The sequence below is a fragment of the Phyllopteryx taeniolatus genome, chromosome 1 (assembly GCF_024500385.1).
Source record: "Phyllopteryx taeniolatus isolate TA_2022b chromosome 1, UOR_Ptae_1.2, whole genome shotgun sequence".
Taxonomy (NCBI): domain Eukaryota; kingdom Metazoa; phylum Chordata; class Actinopteri; order Syngnathiformes; family Syngnathidae; genus Phyllopteryx; species Phyllopteryx taeniolatus.
The window spans coordinates 49,831,087-49,851,519 of NC_084502.1; the positions used below are offsets into that span (position 1 = coordinate 49,831,087).

Here is a 20,433-nt window from a genome sequence, read left to right on the forward strand (position 1 = left end):
GTCATTCCTACCCAAAGGAAGCCGGTGTTCTCCCGGGGTACAATCGACTCAGAACCACAGGCGAAAAAATCCATTTCACAAGCTAGCGGTAGCACGAAAGGTTGTATGTAAACATGCTGCCGTTCTGTCGAATCATGCTCTAAAGTTCCGGTGTGGGTGAAATAATTTAATTAAAAATAAAGTAATTGAATTACAGTAAGTTAGCACCCATTATTTATGTCATGTAATGTTAGTTTGACCTGACTGATTAGAATAGAGCAGTGATTTCCAACCTTATGGAGTCAAGGAACATATTTTACAATTGAAAAATCTCACGGCACACCAACAAACAAAAATGTCACAAAAAGTGGATACATTAATAACTGTATTTACTTCCTCCCATCTAATAGAAGACCGTTCATTTGTTCTGTCTGTCACTCTGCCTCACTGGCATAAATAGAGGAAAAAAGCTACATTATTTATTGTAAATATAATTTTTTGAGCAATTATGTACACAAGTATATAAAGTAAATGAACAGGTCATTTAAATAGACACATTCCTCCATCTTGTGATCGGATCAGGTTATCGTTTTTTTAAATTCGCTGATCGGTGATTGGCCCCAAAAATCCTGATCGTGTAAAGCCTAGTAGTAACCATACCAAGATTGGAGTTAACAGCATCCGTGGTATCTGCAGCAGTCAGTAGCATGTTAAAAGAGGAGCTGGAACTCAAAATCGATCAGGAATATTTTTGGACAGACTCAAAAGTAGTTCTCGGCTACATTGCTAATGAAGCCCGTAGGTTTCATGTTTTTGTTGCGAACAGAGTCCAGAAAATTAGAGATACAACCAATCCAGACCAGTGGTGTTACATTGATACTGATAAAAATCCAGCTGATCATGCCTCCAGAGGTCTCAAGGTGTCAGACTTAATAATGTCATGGCCCTGTGTTTCAAATTGTTTTTCTTTGTGTTGCAGTGTCTGGGTGAGCGAAGGTGGCGCACCTGTCATGCATTGTAATCATCAGCCTTTTTAGGGGGCATCGTGACAGTGTGTGGGCGTCGGAATATTCACTCGTTTTTGCCCCGTGTTTGCCGCCGTTCTGACTGCTGTCCAAATTTAGGTTCGCTACGGTTTTACCACACTGACCTTTTGTCGTGTCTCCCTGCGTTAACTGTTTTTTGATTCTCTCTGGTTGTGAGTCCCTTTAGCTTCGTATGTCTCGCCATCACATGCTCTGTCATTGAATTAAAATTTTTCGGACCTCTTACCTAGAGTCTCTTTTGGGATCTGCCCTTACGGCATTGCCGTCCGTGACAGAATATTCCGACCAAAATGGATCCCACAGACTCAGACTCTTTTCACCACGCGTTGGCAAATCAGGGACATTTGGTAGGAAGACACGGGACATTGTTGCACAAGCTCAGGGAGGCAATTACTGCGTTAAAGACCCATCTCAGTACGCTGAGTTCTCGGGTTGATCAGGTGTGTGCAATTGGATCACCTCCGGTTCTGGCAGAAGCACCAGCCACCAACACGGTGGCCACGCTGGGCCACCCGCCAGGGAAGCTCGTCTCCCAAATCCACCTCGTTATGCTGGGGAGCTCGGCGGCTGCGGTCAATTTATTTATCAATGTACCCTAGTATTTGACCAACAACCGGTCACGTATGCCCAGGATAAGACGAAGGTTGCTTTTATAATGAGTCTACTTATGGGTAAGGCGGCATCGTGGGCGATGACGGTCAGCAGCGCCAACCCAGCGTTACGTTCCTCCTTCCCGGCATTCGAATCTGAACTGAGGAGAGTTTTTGATCACCCAGTCAAGGGCAAGGAGGCCGGTAGCAGGTTGTTGGACCATTCCCAGGGGGACTTGTTAGTAGCCGAATACTCCATTTTGTTCCGCACCCTGGCAGCAGAGAGTGGATTCGACGATGTTGCGTTGAGCGGCATTTTTCGTCGGGCACTCTGTCCTGCTGTCAAAGATGAGTTGGCCGCCCGGGACGAGACCACTAATTTGGTGGAGTTCATCGGACTAGCCATTAGACTGGACAATCGACTGAGGGAACAGCAGCGCGAGCGGGCGGTTGAACGGCGCATTTTTTTTGGATCCGTTTCCCCGGGACATTCTTTGTCTGCCAAGGAAGACTCCGCTTGTGTTCCCCATCCAGCTCGGCGTCAACGAGGGAGCCGGGCCTGGCCGTGGAGGAGCCGATGCAACTCGGCGGGGGGCGACTGACGGAGACGGAACGTCGGAGAGCGGGGTGTTGTCTGTACTGCGGCCGACCAGGACAGAAGTTATCCACCTGCATGGCGAGACCTTTACGGGGAAGTGACAATACACGTTCCAACAGAGCGGCCAGGTGGTGGTGAGAGCGCCTTCTCCCTCCGGAAAGAACGCCTCATCGTGTGAGTATTTTGATGAGGACATGGTACCCAGTGAATTGAGAACTGGATCGAACAACAAGAGACTTCAATTGCCGGGCGAAGTATTGGGATTTGGCGGCAGTGTGAAGTTTTCTGCGTTAATTGACTCCGGAGCTGATGAGTGTTTGATGAGTGGTCTCCTGTGTGATAGAGACTCTAAATTGTCCACTGTACAGACTTAGCAAACCTAGAAAAGTACTTGATTTGGATGGACATCTCCTGGCGGTTACAACACATATTACGGCTCCACTGTGTTTAAAGCTTTCGGGTAACCACATTGAATCGTGACGATTTTTTTGTAATGCCCTGTCAATCTGCTCCAGTTGTGCTGGGATTAACGTGGTTAAAACTTCATAATCCAGATATTAATTGAGATCAACTACAGATTGTGAATTGGAGCCTATTTTGTCATTCTCATTGTCTGCCATGTTGACTACTACCTCCCGTGTTCAAGACGAGCACATCGATTTGGCTAATGTACCGGCTGAGTACCATGATTTGCAACTAGTGTTCAGTAATGATCGCGCCTAGTCTTTGCCTCCGCATCGTCCATACGACTGTTCCATAGAGTTGATTCCTGAGGCTCCACTACCATGTGCGAGGCTGTATCAGATTTCCAGGCCAGAGCAAGAGGCATTAAAGAATTATATTTTGACCTCGCTAGCTGCCGGGTTGATTCGTCCCTCGTCGTCGCCAGTTGGTGCCGTATTTTTCCTTATCAATAAAAAGGACGGGACCCTGCAACCGTGTCTTTTTCCGGGGTCTCAACGACATCACGATAAAGAATAAGCATCCTCTCCCACTGTTGGACTCGGCGTTTGCCCCTTTGCAGTCTGAAAAGGTGTTCACAAAATTAGATCTGCGCAATGCCTATCACCTGGTGAGGATGAAGGAGGGAGATGAGTGGAAGACTGTGTTCAATACTCCATTAGGTCATTTTGAGTATTTAGTCATGCATTTTGGACTCACGAATGCACCCGCTGTGTTTCAGTGTCTTATTAATGATGTGCTCCGGGACATGATAAATGTATTCTGTTTTGTGTACTTGGACAACATCTTAATCTTTTCCCGTGCTCTACATGAACATCGCCAACATGTCCGCATGGTGTTGCAGCGCTTGATGAAAAAACGTCTTTACATCAAGGCTGAGAAGTGTGAGTTCCATGCGAGTCGGTACAGTTTTTGGGGTTCATCATGGAGAAGGGCCAGCTTCGGGCCGATCCAGCCAAGATCCAGGCTGTGGTTGATGGCCAACTCCAACGTCTAGGAAGCAGTTGCAGAGGTTTTTGGGTTTTGCTAATTTTTATAGGTGATTTATACGTGATTACAGCCTTAAGGTGGGACCTCTGACTAGACTTACTTCCAATAAAATACCATTTGTATGGACCCCTAAGGCAGATGTGACTTTTGATCATATTAAACAATTGTTTGTGAAGGCTCCTGTGTTAAATCATCCTAATCCTGACCTTCATTTTGTTGTCGAGGTGGACACATCTGATTCAGGTGTAGGGGCGGTCCTGTCCCAGAGGTCCTCGGTCGACCAGAGGCTGCACCCCTGTGCCTTCTTCTCTAGGCGCCTGAGCCCAGCAGAGGCCAATTACGATGTGGGAAATAGAGAGCTACTGGCCATTGTCCTGGCGCTACAGGAGTGGAGGCACTGGCTGGAGGGTACTAGGGAACCTTTTCAAGTTTTCACCGACCACAAGAACCTGTCTTACCTCCGGACTGCTAAGAGACTCAACTCCCGTCAAGCACGTTGGGCCCTGTTCCTTACCCGTTTCGATTTCATCATCACTTACCGCCCTGGGTTGAAGAACGGCAAACCTCACGCCTTTTCTAGGCTGCTTGGCCCGTCTGCTGTTCAGCCTGTTGTGGAGACCATTCTACCTGGGATAGGGTGGTGGGAGCACTTCAGTGGGAGGTTGAGAAGAAGGTGGTGGAGGCAGGGAGGAACGTCCAGGCTCCTGATGGCAAGTTGTTTGTTCCGGACGTTTTACGTCCAGAGGTGTTGAGGTGGGGACACACTTCTAGAGTCGCTTGCCATCCTGGGGTCAGTCGGACATTTTTCCTCATTTCCCAATGGTTCTGGTGGCAGGGACTACGCAGGGATGTTAAGGAATATGTTTCGCCATGCTCAGTGTGTGCCCGTAGCAAGATTTCCCATCGTCCTCCAGCTGGTCTTCTCCGTCCACTGCCCATTCCTTCCCGCCCCTGGTCCCACGTCGCCTTGGACTTCATCACGGGCCTTCCACTGTCCGGAGGGAACTCGGTCATCCTGAGTGTTGTCGACAGATTCTCCAAGATGGCCCATTTCGTTGCTCTGCCGAAGCTGCCGTCCTCCTTTGAGACTGCTAATCTCCTTGTCGACCATGTCTTCCGAGTTCATGGTATTCCTGCTGATCTGGTGTCTGACAGGGGGCCGCAGTTCATCTCTTGGGTCTGGATGTTGTTCTGGAAAGCGCTGGGGGCTTCCTCCAGTCGTCCGTCCGGTTTCCACCCGCAGACCAACGGCCAGGCTGAGAGGGCGAATCAAGATGTGGAGGCTGCTCTTTGCTGTGTTTGCCATCAGCACCGCTCCTCGTGGTCTTCTCACCTGCCTTGGGTGGAATATGCGCATAACACCCTCGTTTGCTCTGCCACTGGACGGTCGCTGTTCATGACTGCATACGGTTATCAGCCACCGTTGTTCCCTTCTCAGGAGAGGGAGGTGGTCGTCCCATCTGTACAGGTCCATCTCCAAAGGGCTCATCGGGTGTGTCGGAATGCAAAGGCGGCCTTGTCCCGTACTGAGGCCCGCAACCGGCAGTTAGCTGATCATCATCAGCTCCTCCCTACCATCCTGGTGAGAAGGTCTGGTTGTCCACGCGAGATTTGCATTTGGCCGGGAGTTCTAAAAAACTGGGTCCTCGGTATATTGGTCCTTTCGAAATTGACTCTGTTGTTAACCCGGTGGCAGTTAAACTTCGGCTCCCTCCCGCCATGAAGGTTCACCCTGTATTCCATGTCTCCTTGCTCAAACCGGTTTCCTCCAGCCCTCTGTGTCCTCCAGCGGTCCCTCCTCCTCCTCCGCGGGTGGTTGATGGCGAGCCAGTGTACACGGTGGGTGAAATATTGGATTCCAGAAGAAGGGGCAGGGGTGTGCAGTATTTGGTCGACTGGGAGGGTTACGGCCCTGAGGAGCGTTCCTGGGTTCCCCGCTCTTGGATCTTAGATCCGTCCCTGCTCCAGGCCTTCCACTCTCTCCACCCGCAGAAGCCGGGTGGTCCGCCAGTGGGGGGGATACTGTCATGGCCCTGTGTTTCAAATTGTTTTTCTTTGTGGTGCAGTGTCTGGGTGAGCAAAGGTGGGCGTCGACATCGGTGATGCACCTGTCATGCATTGTAATCATCAGGCTTTTTAGGGGGCACCGTGACAGTGTGTGGACGTCGGAATATTCACTCGTTTTTGCCCCGTGTTTGCCGCCGTTCTAACCGCTGTCCAAATTTAGGTTCTCTACGGTTATACCACACAGACCTTTTGTCGTGTCTCCCTGCGTTATCTGTTTTTTGATTCTCTCTGGTTGTGAGTCCCTTTAGCTTTGTATGTCTCGCCATCACATGCTCTGTCATTGAATTAAAAATTTTCGGACCTCTTACTTTGAGTCTCTTTTTTGGGATCTGCCCTTACGGCATTGCCGTCCGTGACAAATAAATTCCAACTGGTTCACTGGACCAAAGTTCCTCTGGGAGAGAGAAATTGTCACACCAAAAACAAACCCAGACTTATGGTAGGAGATCCTGAGGTAAAAACACCGCAAATCAGTGTAATCAAGGAGAATTTCTTAGACAGAGTCAAGCAATTCTCTCATGGCATAATGCGTTGAATGTAGTGGCTCGGATCCTACGGTTGGCACAAAAAGACAAATCATCACAGTTCATAACAGTTGGGGAAAGAAGAAAGGCTGGTTTGGTGCTTGTGAGATTAGCACAGATTAGCACAGAAAGATGTTTTCAAAGAAGAGTTGCACAAATTAAAGCAGGGAAAACTGTCACACAATCGGTTGTACCAGCTTGACCCGGTGCTGCAAGAGGGCGTACTTAGGTTGGGAGGAAGATTAAAAGCAGCTTCTTTACTTCTTGACCTGAAACATTCTGCCATTCTACCAAAAGATGGCGCAGTCACAAGCCTAATTTTGGATTACTGTTATGAGAAAACTCAATATCTAGGCCGAGGTCAAACCCTGAATTAATTGAGAGCAAATGTCTACTGGGTTGTTGGTGGTAGTAAGGTTGTGGCAAATCACATCAGACAATGTGTTTCATGCAGAAGAGCTCGCAGGCCAACGGAAATACAGAAAATGGCGACTCTACCTGTGACTCGTGTTGACGCATCTCCACCATTCTCATTCTGTGGAATGGACTGCTTAGGACCCTATCTAACCAAGCAGGGTCAGAAGGAATCTAAGAGATATGGCCTGATATTCACTTGTTTGTCATCAAGAGAGATTCACATAGAAATGCTGGAAGATCTAACATCAGATGCCTTCATTAATGCATTGAAATGTTTTATATCTATCCAAGGAGCTGTAAGGGAGATCAGATCTGATCCAGGGACAAATCTTGTAGGGGACAAGAATCAACTCTCAAAAGCTTTAACAGAAGTAGACAAAGACAGAGTTGCTACTTATTGAGCAGAGAATCAGTGTGGCTTTGTTCTGGGAGGTGTATAGGAGCGACAGATTAGGACAGTGAGAAGTGTGATGACTTGGGTCCTATCCAAGAGTTCTGGAAGATTGGATGATGTTTCCTTGAGAAAATTTTTCTATGAAGCCATGTCAATAATAAACAGTCAGGCACTCAATACTGACAGCATCAGTGATCCCAAAAGTGAAGAGCCACTTACACCAAACCATTTGCTCACCATGAAAACCTCTGTTCCTCTGCCTCCCCCAGGAAAATTTGTGGCAGAAGACATCTACGCCAAGAAAAGGTGGCGCAGGGTACAGTACTTGTCAGGACAATTCTGGAGTTAGGTAGAAGAAAGAATATCTGGCAAACATCACTGTCAGGCAACGGTGGCAATCTCCACAACGTAATGTGAAAATTGGAGATGTTGACATTCTCAAAGAAGAAGCAACTCCCCGCAATGTATGGAGACTGGGAAGAGTGCTCAATGTCCGTACAGATGATGTTGGTCTGGTGCGAAAAGCCACCATACAAATGGGAAAAAGGGTCAAAGGCTCACTAATCCATCCATTCTTGAGCGTCCTATTCACAAACTTGTTGTGTTAATGGAAAATAACATAGATGTGTTGAGATTTCCAAACAGCATTAGTTTCAGAGTTCTTCTTACCAGTTATTGTGTATTGTTTTAGAAATTACTAGATTTATTCAAAATGAGATGTGACCATAAATCATAGTAATTTGGTGGGAGTGTAACTGTCAGAAAGACAGATTTCATTATATATGTAAATTTATGTTTCACGTTTCAAAATACAAAATAGATTTGATTTAATGCTGTAACTATAAAGGTTACTAAATACAAATGTAAATATAAGACAATAAATAAGACAAACAAGTTTGTTATAAATAACTTGTGAAATGTGCCATACAAAATGGTTTTGTTGTATAAAACCTTTGTGAAGACATTTTATTGTGATAGTGTATGGTCACGTGACCCTGGTCTAGTTTGAGGCAGTGTGGAATTGTGGGTAAGAAGCGGGAAGACATTAAGGACAGATGTGGAAGCAGGAATGCATGGTATATATGGACAGAGACATTTACACTGTGTTCAGGAGGTGCACACGGTATTTATACCTTTGCTTATTTGTGTTTCATGCTTAATTGTTTACAATATGCTTTGGGCATATAATGGACATTTCATGTGTATTTAATTTATTGTCCAGTGTTTTAGCATTTGCCTCATTTGGACTTCTGTTTTACCCGTAGTTTTCACAGTGTCGCGTGATTTTGTGATGTCATCGGTGGAGAAGGCGAAATAAATGAAAATCTGGACATCAGTAAGAATCGTGGCCTTATTGCAGGACCGGTGTTGCTACACTCTCTCTCTTTGCAAAGATATTATTAAAACTACAAAAGACAAGATTCTTTCCTGATTTAATTTCCAAAACAACTTTCACCAAACATTTGGCCAAGATGGCACTATTTGTCTCTCAAACACCACACACATACATAAACACACCAGCACACCAGTAATTACCAGACCTCACAGTCACTCACACCAAGTCGTTTTCGTCCATAGGTTGAACACACGTCTTGTCTGTCATATAGTCTTGTCTTCCGTCTCAAACATCTTTAAAGCTTCTCATGTCATTTTCATTTCTGTAAACTACTTGGTGTTATATTTTTATTTAAAAGTTGCTATATAAATAAATTTGCTCTGCTCACCGGACGGCATTTGAAACAAACATTGTTTCAAGCAAAACAACCCTTTGAGTGCAAACAAATTGTTGTGAATTGCACATTTTCACAAAACCGATATTCTCACCCCTCACAGTAATTAGTTAACATATTGCTTTTCACATTTGTGTTCATCATGTATTTATATCAATGGAATTAACCATGAGTTTAACCAGGATTTTGATTTATCTAATACCCCCCAAAAAATAAACCTTGGTTTATTTAACATGTTCAATTATCAATTAATGCATTTTCATTCTTTTTCCCAAACCAAATGTCCACCAGCGAGATAGTTTCTCAAAACGAAATAACAAATAACCGTCCTACATTTTAGGTGATTCCTCAATAACCTTCCCTTAGGCCCCAGGCCAAGGTCACCATCCCCGGTCTCCTGTAGATTTGTTCCAGCAGTTTCAAACTGCTACACCTTAGGTCCCAGACCAAACATCTACGCGGGTAATAGATCCTCAGACAATTACAAGTAATGACTCTACATTTCAGGTAGTTCAATATTGTTGTGATGGGAGGACATCTTTTTAATTCAAAGGGATCTATCAATTATACTGCATAGTTGCATACATTAACTACTTAAGTGTGTAAATGAATATCTGGTGGTGACTGTAAATTAAATAACTAGCCTAAGCGAAGCAATGTTATCAGTGCCAAGTGCGTCTTCATTGCAAAGTACAACAAAAAGAAACAGCGAATGTTGATGCAGTGCGTGTTTGTATATCACCAGTTAAGTGTTGCTCTGTCTCTGTCAGCCAGAGGTCCAATGAACTGGGTCCCCCACCATCGATTTCAACCATGAGTGCAAAAGTCTTTTTTTTCTTCTTCTTTGGACAGTCTCTTATCCAGTGTCTATCCAATGTGCCATCTTTCCACAATGGAAGCATCTTCTACCCCCTCCCTTGTTCAGCATCTGGCCTCAACCTCCTCAAATCTGGTTCATCCATCCATCCATCCATTTTCTGAGCCGCTTCTCCTCACTTGGGTCGCGGGCGTGCTGGAGCCTATCCCAGCTGTCATCGGGCAGGAGGCGGGGTACACCCTGAACTGGTTGCCAGCCAATCGCAGGGCACAAAGAAACAAACAACCATTCGCACTCACAGTCACACCTACGGGCAATTTAGAGTCCCCAATTAATGCATGTTTTTTGGAATGTGGGAGGAAACCGGAGTGCCCGGAGAAAACCCACGCAGGCACGGGGAGAACATGCAAACTGCACACAGGCGGGGCCAGGGATTGAACCCGGGTCCTCAGAACTGTGAGGCTGACGCTCTAACCAGTCGCCCACCGTGCCGCTAAATCTGGTTCAGTGATGCTTTACTGTCCATGAGGCTGTCGTTGAGTCCATTCAAGGCCAGGCGGTGTGGGAGGGAGGTGGCTGCTCTTGTGGGATACTGCAGCCGGCTCTGTAAGGAGAATAGGGGACTGCAGAAGTGATGTGTGTGAAAGGGCCATGCTGTGGGTCACAGGAAGCCATTGTGCTGTTGGCCTTCTTCCAGTTTGCATTCTCCTTGATCTTTGTCATGGGGCGATCGATTTGTGGAGGCCACTGTGAAATGCAGCTCGCGATCGCAACCTCACATCCTCCCCTAGGCCAACTCGGGTAGATTAGACCACAGGCAATACACAGTTATCAGTAACTTGCCCTACATGTAGTTTTTCTCAGAAAACCTCTATCCCTGTTCGCATCTAAATCTAACAGTCAACCACATTTCCACACATTTTACATTTTCTTAAATTTCTCCTAAACCCTTAACTTTAAGGTTTTTTTTGTTCTTCCTCAAACAATTCAGGTGACGTATACCCCCGGTAATCCTTTTTTTGTTTTTGCTCTTCCCACTTCTCATTTCCAGTACTCGTTAGAATGACTTTTCCATACCGGAAAGAAAGTAGAAAGAGTCACATTACAAACTTAACATTGAGCTAAAACTTCACCAAAGGTCAAACTAGCAACTTTACATGACAATGAATTGGGACAAAATTCACAACAACGTCTCACAGTATCACAAACACTAACCTTGTGTCTCATCGGTGTGTCGGTAAAGGAATCAACATTTTACTTTTTCTTGCATCCTGTTTTAAATTTGTTTTTACCGGTCGTGTTAAGTTATTTTTTTCGTGCCAAAATACTGAGTTCTGAGCGTACCCTTAAAAATAAAAGGCTAAATGCTTAAAACAGGAAGTCAAGTTAAAACTTGCACATACAAACCATTTGACGTGATGAAACAGTCACAAATAACTATTTTAACAAGGCTATATTTAACTTTTAGCTGAAACAATAATTAATGAATATTAAGTCAATTAGGTTAGTTCCACACACATTGCCTTTTAGTTCATAGGTTTGATATTGATACTGGTTATAAAGAACGCAGAGTCAAATGTTCATTTTAGTTTATGTTGCAAGTGCTGAGAAAATGGATGATGATAATTTGGATACCCTTTATTTAAATCGTGCAAACTTTTTTGATCCAGGCCCCTAAAAAAATCAGAATCGAGAATCGTTTGGAACCGGAATCGAATTGAAGACCCAGAATTGGGACCAGAATTGCTTAAATTCAAACGATGCCCAACCCTACTATTTTAACCGTTCGTCCTCATGGGATAGCTTTCACTAGCATACATTTCTCCAAGCTAATGGCTAATGTTGAGTTAGTCAAGCACATGAAAACAAGCACACGTCATTAAAGTAAATGTAAAAAAATAATAGATCAGTGACGTGCGGTCAGGGTAGGCAACTGAGGCAGAGCCTCACTGCCCCCTGGTAGTCTTTCCTTTCCACTGCATGTGAATAGTAAATAAAACCTTATAATTACATTAAATTGTTCCAATTTAGGGCGGCACGGTGGACGACTGGTTAGAGCGTCAGCCTCACAGTTCTGAGGACTGGGCTTCAATCCCCGGCCCCGCCTGTGTGGAGTTTGCATGTTCTCCCTGTGCATGTGTGTTTTTTTTCCGGGCACTCCGGTTTCCTCCCACATCCCAAAAACATGCATTAATTGGAGACTCTAAATTGCCCGTACGTGTGAATGTGAGTGTGAATGGTTGTTTGTTTGTATGTCCCCTGGATGGATGGATGGATGTTCCATTTTAGTTCTATGGTCTGTGCTTTACATCGATTTTCTTTCTCAATCCAATAATTTCTATGATTTCATCATTAAAATAGCTGAATTTTTATATTTCCTGTTCAAATGCATAGGAAGCACAGCTACGAGTCACGTTGAGTCATCGCTCCCATGATGCTTCAAGAGACCACGCACACATCCATTCAGGCAGGCTGTGATTGGTCCGTGGCTTCACACAAGAGACATCGGTGTTTCCTCATTACATCGCCAATAATATACGTTTTATCACACATGTACTGCACTTACTGACGTTTAACAGACTGTCTAATATATTTAATGAAATTATGTGACCTTTAGTCTTTCTTATCGACCAGAAAAGCCACTAAAAGTGCACAGTGGAGTCTGGTATGTACGGTGCCACAACCAGCATGTGGCAGTGCTGAGTTGAGGGTCATCGAACTTCAGACGTCACGTGACTGGCACGTAGTTAGTGCCTCAACAATCATGAACCTCACCGCACGTCACTGTAATAAATGTATATAGGTACATAAAGATATCACCCTTCTGTGTCTCCAATGCGATTATTAAAGCTTTTTGTTTAATAATAAAAAAAATAATATGAAACTTATATAGCGCTTCTCAGGACACTTAAAGATGCTTTACTTTAATCAGATGACAATAACAATAAGGTTGGTGAGCAGTAAGCTTGGGTGTTGGTGTCAATGACAATGGCCACTGCGGTGGAATGCAGACAGAGCCTGTGTGGATGTGTTCGAGAGCATGCTGAGCGAGAGATGGGTAACTGATCTTTTTTTTTTTTTTTTTAAATCTCCCCGCCTTTCCTAGTTTACAATACGAGACAACAACAACGCAGAGTCCTTCCGTGAACGTGTTGCGTGAACGTGAACCTCAAGGGCTTAATCATTAACTGCATGAGAACTTGAATGATTCTGTGAAAAAGAGCTGAATGATTCGGTGAACTAATATTTTCAACAAATCTTTTGAACGAACTGATTCTAGTTATTCAGTACAGCCGTATTGGATAGGAAAGGATTAGTGATCACTCTACTTTGCCGCATCCGATATGGCTGTGACGTTGACGTACAATGCTGTACTCAATGTGGAGTCAAAGATGCTATCTGTGTGTCGAAGAATTTTACTGGAAGTGTGTGTGTGTGTGTGTGTGTGTGTGTGTGTGTGTGTGTGTTCGCGGCTTGTCATTGCCCCGCCCCTTTCACTTTTCTCTGGAAGTTGAATCAGCTCACTCACGGTGGCGGCACGCAGAGTCCACTTGGGACGACTGACAAAGTGACTCGAACCTCTCCTGAGACCCCAGGAGGTGTGCGGGTGCGACGACATCTTACGTCACGTGGGCCCACGAGCACTCGCCTCATCTGTCACGGGACGGCAGGGATCGAGAGTTTCTTCAACAGGCAAGTTAAAAAAAAAAAAAAAAGACGCTCTCCCTAAGTCTCAACTTCAAGTGGATAAAACTGATACTAAGAAGAACGAAACAACGCGTACACGTTGGGAAGTTTGATCCGCAGCGGCCTATGAGGAAACGAGAGAAAACCGGATCCGGAAAATTGTCAAACTGTCAAACAAACTGACGGTAAGCGAAAATGTACTTGCATGGTTTGTGCGCTTAATTATTCTTGGTCAGTATGGTGATTAATCAATTAATTGGTTATTAATCGTGTTTATTTTTTTTAGCTTACTAATACGTAATGTGTGCTTTCGGTTTGTCGTACGTGAGCCAGGGCTGCCCACTAGGAGCAGCTTCAAGAGAGGCGTTAAGTGTGTCTGCTGGTCATGATATTGATATTGCATATAGTGTTTCCGATTCCTTAGATAAATCTCGATGAGAAATGAAAACTGTTTTCCAAGTTAGTCCCTCATCCCCATATATGGGCATCACCCCGTGAGGCTCTCAGCACTCCAAGGCTTCTAGTTAACATGCATCTAGTTCTAGTTAACATGTCATGCCATGTTCAGCAGTTGAATATGTTTAAAGAAAAAGACCTCCCCCAAAAAGCAGTTGAATATGTTTAGAGAAAAAGAAGACTTCCCAAAAAGAGCAAACAATTGGAACCAAATCATTGAAGCGAATTATACTTTAAAAGTCATGCAAAACCTCAAATTCAAACCACCATCACACATGAGCAAATCTTGTGAGACAACAGCTCAGTGAGCATCTAAGGCTGGATTTGCACTGTAGGTCAAGTGCCCAATTCCCATTCAATACCTGTCTGATTTATTTGACTGTGTATTTATATGCACTATACATTATAAGTGATACATATCCCATGTATGACTTTTCACTACATTCATGGCACACACAAAGCAACTTGTATACAGACCCCCAAATTGGAAGTAAATAACTACTAGCATCAACATGTGGCAGTGACAAGATGGATTGAGAAATAATACATAATACAGAATTAATACAAATATTAAACATTATGTGGCGTTTAGTTGGCCGGGGCTGACTCATTGATTTAAATAAGAGTAACTTGGGCATTACAACACTGGGGACTGGTCGCTGTTTGAAATTATACTGCTTATTTAATGTTGGACTCTTATTATGTAGCATATTTATATCATATTTAATTGTCTGTGCTTTTGCTGTAGTTTAGATTTACTGCAGCTGGTTAAAAAAATATTTATGTTCTTTGGGCGGATGCAAGCATGTACATTTCAGCAATCGGTATAGTTGGTCAAGCTGGTTTTGGCGGCTATAGCTCATCTCTGTGTTTACACTGCACTCGCTTTGGCAGATATCTTCTGATACTTAATGTATTTTTACCCTCATTTGAAAGAGGCCTGATTCCAATCTGAAGATTGCCGATTCCATGGATTCTTTTTCTCTTTTCGCTGCCATAACGCCTATCACAATAGAAACAGTTTCAGAGCAAAAAAATAGGAATTTTGTCACCTGAACCATGCAGTGGAAATACTGTCTAAATGATTATCTCCATAAGTGTATGATGTTTTTCTTTGGCTTTCTTGTGACATTCACCACAGAAGGGTGATACCCTTTGAACAAGAAACAGTAATTAATGTGACATAGAAAGGGGCCTAGGTCAATTCATTAATCTTACCAAAGAGGCGCTTACTTAATTTGCTTGTATCTTAAAGTGCAGTGACTAATTACTTGTAATGAAGTCTGTGCAGATTCTCAGTCATCCAGGTCATGGTAATCTGCAAAGGTTGAAACTAAACTTTACACGATCAGGATTTTTGTTGCCGATCAACGAGTTTAAAAAAAAACGATAACCGATCCGATCACAAGATCGAACAATGTGTCTATTTAAATGACTTGGTCATTTACTGGATATACTTGTGGACTGTGTATGAATATCTTCAAAAGTATTCATTCTCTAGTCCAGTGATTCCCAACCAGTGTGCTGAGGCACATTAGTCTGCCATGAGCAATCTTCAGGTGTGCCGTGGGAAATTATCAGTTTACTTAACTGCTTAAAAAAATATTCATTTACAAGAAATAATGTATCTTTGTTCCTCGATTTATGCCAGTGAGGCATAGTGACAGACCGAACATATAAATGCTCTTCTATTAGATGGCAGGAAGTACATACAATAATTACTGTTTCTACTTTTTGTGACATTTTTGTTTGTTGGTGTGCCGTGACATTTTCCACTTGTAAAATATGTGCCTTCGCGCCATAAATGTTGGAAATCACTGCTCTTGTCAGATTCTAATCAGTCAGGTCAAACCAACATTACAACATGACAGAAATAATGGATATACTGTAGTTGAATTACTTTATTGTAATTAAATTACTTCACACACACCGAAACTTTAGAGCATGATTCGACTTAACGGCGGTACAATCGGTAGTGCTAGCACTATCTTGCAAGGCTACATAACGTTTTGTTGCCTGCTTGCGAGCCAAATCGTATAAAAAGTATGTGAACATACCTCAAGCAAGCCTTAAATGAACATAATCTCCCGAGCACCGGTGACCACCAGAAACGTTTTTCCCCATTTTGTTCTTATAATACACACGACGTGATCCATTGTTGTTGTCGTCGCCATGGTAAGTGTATCCGTTTGCGTTTGAGTTGACAAGATAAAGCCGAGTGATCGTAAAAGATGGGATGCGGTGGTATCGGAATACAAGATTTTATTGTAGTAGTCTGACATAGTGCAATCGTGAAAGACCACATTGGTCTTGTAATCTGATGCAGGCATTGCCTTTTGTCCAGGTTATTAAAGCCGATAAGCATAAAATGCTAATTATCGGTTTCTAGTTGAAACAAGACAACTGTACTTTTCTTGTTTGTTGAAGATGTTTCACCTTTAATGGAAAAGGCTAGTTCAGTTCTAAATTTTAGGTGTGTAGCCTCCCCATTTATGTCTCTGTGGGTGTGTCCCCTATAGGTGGTCAACAATAGGGTTCTGTTGTTGTTGTTGCTGCCCATTGTGGTTAGTGAAACAACCACCCTGCATTCGTTCACTCGTCTTGTTGCAAAACAGCTCAGTAGGGCCAGTCTTCCTGTTGATAAATTACTTGCATTGAAATGAGGAGAGAAACTTGATGATTGTTTCTTGTTCCCTCTCCGTTATGTGTCTGTCAGGGATCTGACAGGGGGAGCAGTTTTACTTTTTGTTGTTTTTGTTCAAGGCTTAACTTGGTAGGAATAAACAGGGATTCAGTAGTTGCAGCCACAGTGCACGAGGTGGGGGGGATGGAGTCTTGTCATTTCCTGTCAGTAAGAGCTCACTGATGGGCTTCCTCCCAGCTACTTAGCAGTTAAAACTCCCTTAGAGCACTTCATCATGGCTCCTCATGCTTAATGCAAACACAGTTAAATTCTGTCCTTTCACTATACACCATTATGACAGTCAACATATCATTGCATTTTGTTTAGTCCGCCTGATTTTCTTTGCTTTTTGCACCAAGTACCACCTAAAAATTTTTTTTTAGCTCTCCAAGAACCAGTATCATGACTAATATTAAAATAATAAAAAAGTATATGTAATTATTGTAAGGCAACGTAACATTATGCACAGTTTGAACTAGACTTTACACCGATTTTATCGGCCTTATCGGTATCAATAATTAGCATTTTATGCTGATCGGCTTTATTGTCATAATTTGCCGATCCGATCAATGACGTCCTCCATCAATTACGTCCTCCATCATGTGATCGGATCGGTGATCGGTTATCGTTTTTTTAAACTCGGTGATTGGCCCCAAAAATCCTGATCGTGTAAAGCCTAGTTTGAACATTAACATTGCGCTGAAATATAGGATTTAAAAAAAAAATAAAAGCCCTTAAATAATGATTACTTAAAACACAAGCTACGATAAATAAAAAAATTACATAAATTGTTTTTGAAAAAAAGTTCTAAAAGATTAAATGGAACTGCATTGTACTTAAAAGTTAAATAATGCAGCCTTATGGAGGGGCACAAGCCAGTGCAAACTTTAGGCCGGTCCCAAGCCCGGATAAATGCAGAGGGTTGCGTCAGGAAGGGCATCCGGCTTAAAACTTCGTCAAACAAATATGAGCGTTCATCCAAAGAATTCCATCCCGGATCGGTCGTGGCCCGGGTTAACAATGTCCGCCACCGGCACCGTCAACCTGCAGGGCGCCGGTGGAAATTCATCTACTGCGGGTCGAAGAAGAAGAGGTGGAAAGCGGGTTCTTCGGCAGAAAGAGAAGAGGAAAGCACAGAGCATGAATGTGAGTTGGTTGACATGATGATTTAGGAGAAAGGTTGATATCTTATGTGTCCAGGAGACCAGGTGGAAAGGCAGTAAGGCTAGAAGTTTAGGGGCAGGGTTTAAATTATTTGACCATGGTGTAGATGGGAAGAGAAATGGAGTCGGGGTTATTTTAAAAGAAGAGTTGGCTAAGAATGTCTTGGAGGTGAAAAGAGTACCTGATCGAGTGATGAGGCTGAAACTTGAGAGTGTTATGTATAATGTGATTAGTGGCTATGCCCCACAGGTAGGATGTGAAAGAGAAATTCTGGAATGAGCTCGACGAAGTAGTTCTGAGCATCCCAGACAGAGAGAGAGTCGTGATTGGTGCAGATTGTAATGGACATGTTGGTGAAGGAAATAGGGGTGATGAAGAAGTGATGGGTAAGTACGACATCCAGGAAAGGAACTTGGAGGGACAGATGGTGGTAGACTTTGCAAAAAGGATGCAAATGGCTGTAGTGAAAACCTTTTTCCAGAAGAGGTAGGAACATAGGGTGACCTACAAGAGCGGAGGTAGAAGCACGCAGGTGCATTACATCTTGTGCAGACGATGTAGTTTGAAGGAGGTTACCGACTGTAAGGTAGTGGTAGGGGAGAGTGTGGCAATACAGCATAGGATGGTGATGTATAAGATGACTCTGGTGGTGGAGAGGAAGATAAGGAAGACAAAGGCAGAGCAGAGAACCATATGTTGACTGCTGCCAGTAGTGTGCGAGATGGAAAGAATACTTCGAGGAGTTGATGAATGAGGAAAATGAGAGAGAAGGGAGAGTAGAAGAGGCAAGTGTGGTGGATCAGGAAGTGGCAATGATTAGTAAAGGGGGAGTTAGAAAGGCATTAAAGAGGATGAAAAACAGAAAGGCAGCTGGTCCTGATGACATTCGTGTGGAGGTATGGAAGCATCTAGGAGAGGTGGCTGTGAAATTTTTGACCAGCTTGTTCAATAGAATTCTAGCGCGTGAGAAGATGCCTGAGGAATGGAGGAAAAGTGTGCTGGTGCCCATTTTTAAGAACAAGGTTGATGTGCAGAGCTGTGGGAACTATAGAGGAATAAAGTTGATGAGCCACAAAATGAAGTTATGGGAAAGAGTAGTGGAGGCTAGACTCAGGACAGAAGTGAGTATTTGCGAGCAGCAGTGTGGTTTCATGCCTAGAAAGAGTACCACAGATGCATTATTTATTTGCCTTGAGGATGTTGATGGAAAAGTACAGAGAAGGTCAGAAGGAGCTACATTGTGTCTTTGTAGATCTAGAGAAAGCCTATGACAGAGTACCCAGAGAGGAACTGTGGTACTGCATGCGGAAGTCTGGAGTGGCAGAGAAGTATGTTAGAATAATACAGGACATGTACGAGGGAGTGACCAGTTTGGAAAAAATTAGAAATGAGCACAGCCAATGTTGGATGTTTTGGAGACAAAGTTAGAGAGAGCAGATTTTAATGGTTTGGACACGTCCAGAGGAGAAATAGTAAGTATATTGGTAGAAGGATGACGAGGATGGAGCTGCTAGGCAAGAGAGCTAGAGGAAGACCAAAGAGAAGGTTGATGGATGTCGGGAGGGCAGTTGGTGTTCAAGAGGAGGATGCAGGAGATAGGCTTACATGGAAAAGAATGACTCGCTGTGGCGACCCCTAAAGCGACAAGCCGAAAGGAAAAGAAGAAGATTGTACTTCAAAGTTAAATACAAGTGAATTGTACTTAACAAATGTACTGTACTGGATTTAAAAAAAATAAGTTATTGTAACATGATGCACAGTCCGAATATTTAATTCAGTGAGTCTTTTGTGTAGCACTAGAAGGAGCCTGTGTAGCACGATGCACGATAACAGTTTTTTTCCTCTGGTACAGATAACCGATAACCTGCTGCTTCTCCAAGCTGATACTGATAACTGATATTATTTTTTTAATGGTTTATATCAGGGGTCTTCAACGATTTTCAGGCCAAGGGCCCCCAAACTGATGTTAGGCTGGAGCAGGGACCCCCTTTGTATTTGATATCATACTGGCCGTATAATAGAATGCCTTTTTATCCATATAAAGTAAAATTAAAATAGTATTAAACTTTTATCATGTAATATATTATCATACTGTAGCTCCTATGTATTTAACATACTGTATGTAATGTATTATAATGAGAATAAAATGGCTATAATAATAATAATTATTGTTATTATAATGATTATAAGCGGCTCGGTGGGCGACTGGTTAGCACATCTGCCTCACAGTTCTGAGAACCGGGGTTCAAATGGCGGCCCCGCCTGTGTGGAGTTTGCATGATCTCCCCGTGCCTGCGTGGGTTTTCTCCGGGTACTCCAGTTTCCTCCCACATCCCAAAAACATGCATGGTAGGTCGATTGAAGACTCTAAATTGTTTCATACGACACTATGGTATGCCATGGTCATGCTCTACCTCCTAAAAAAATACTGCGACCAAATCATGTGCTGGTGCGACCAACTGAAAGAGTTATGACTAGTGCAAAAGTTAGTGTAAACCCCTGACTGTAGAGTTGTGTCAGCAGCAAATAAAACACATTTGAAAATTTTGGAAATATTGCAGCCGTCATCAATGTATAGTATAAAATATAGTAGTATAGTATATAATAGTAATAGTATATATATAAGTATAAATAGCACAGATCTCTGGGTAACTTTTAATCCAATTCTATGGCAAACCTCGAATGCCATATTTCTCCAATTATTTCATTAGTATACTATGATCAATGGTGTCAAATGCTTTTTTAAAAGTCTATAATGACGCCAATAGTGAGTTGTCAATTATCTATATTTGTGCATATCCTCTCCACCAACTTCATGACTGCCATCAA

The 20,433-nt window shown here is 43.3% G+C and overlaps 2 protein-coding genes across 4 annotated transcripts in view; both read left to right on the top strand.

Annotated features, from left to right (window-relative positions):
* Window positions 1-20,433, top strand: part of fignl2 (fidgetin like 2) — a 543,953-nt gene that overhangs the window by 202,624 nt on the left and 320,896 nt on the right. The gene's annotated exons all lie outside the window — the stretch shown is intronic.
* The window catches only part of stat6 (signal transducer and activator of transcription 6, interleukin-4 induced), a 124,335-nt gene continuing 117,002 nt past the window's right edge, over window positions 13,101-20,433 (top strand). The window contains exon 1 of one of the 3 annotated variants that reach the window (XM_061747494.1): window positions 13,101-13,486. The gene's annotated coding sequence lies outside the window, so the exon portion shown is untranslated. The remainder of the gene's footprint in view (window positions 13,487-20,433) is intronic. The other 2 variants (XM_061747486.1, XM_061747478.1) reach the window with 2 other exon arrangements.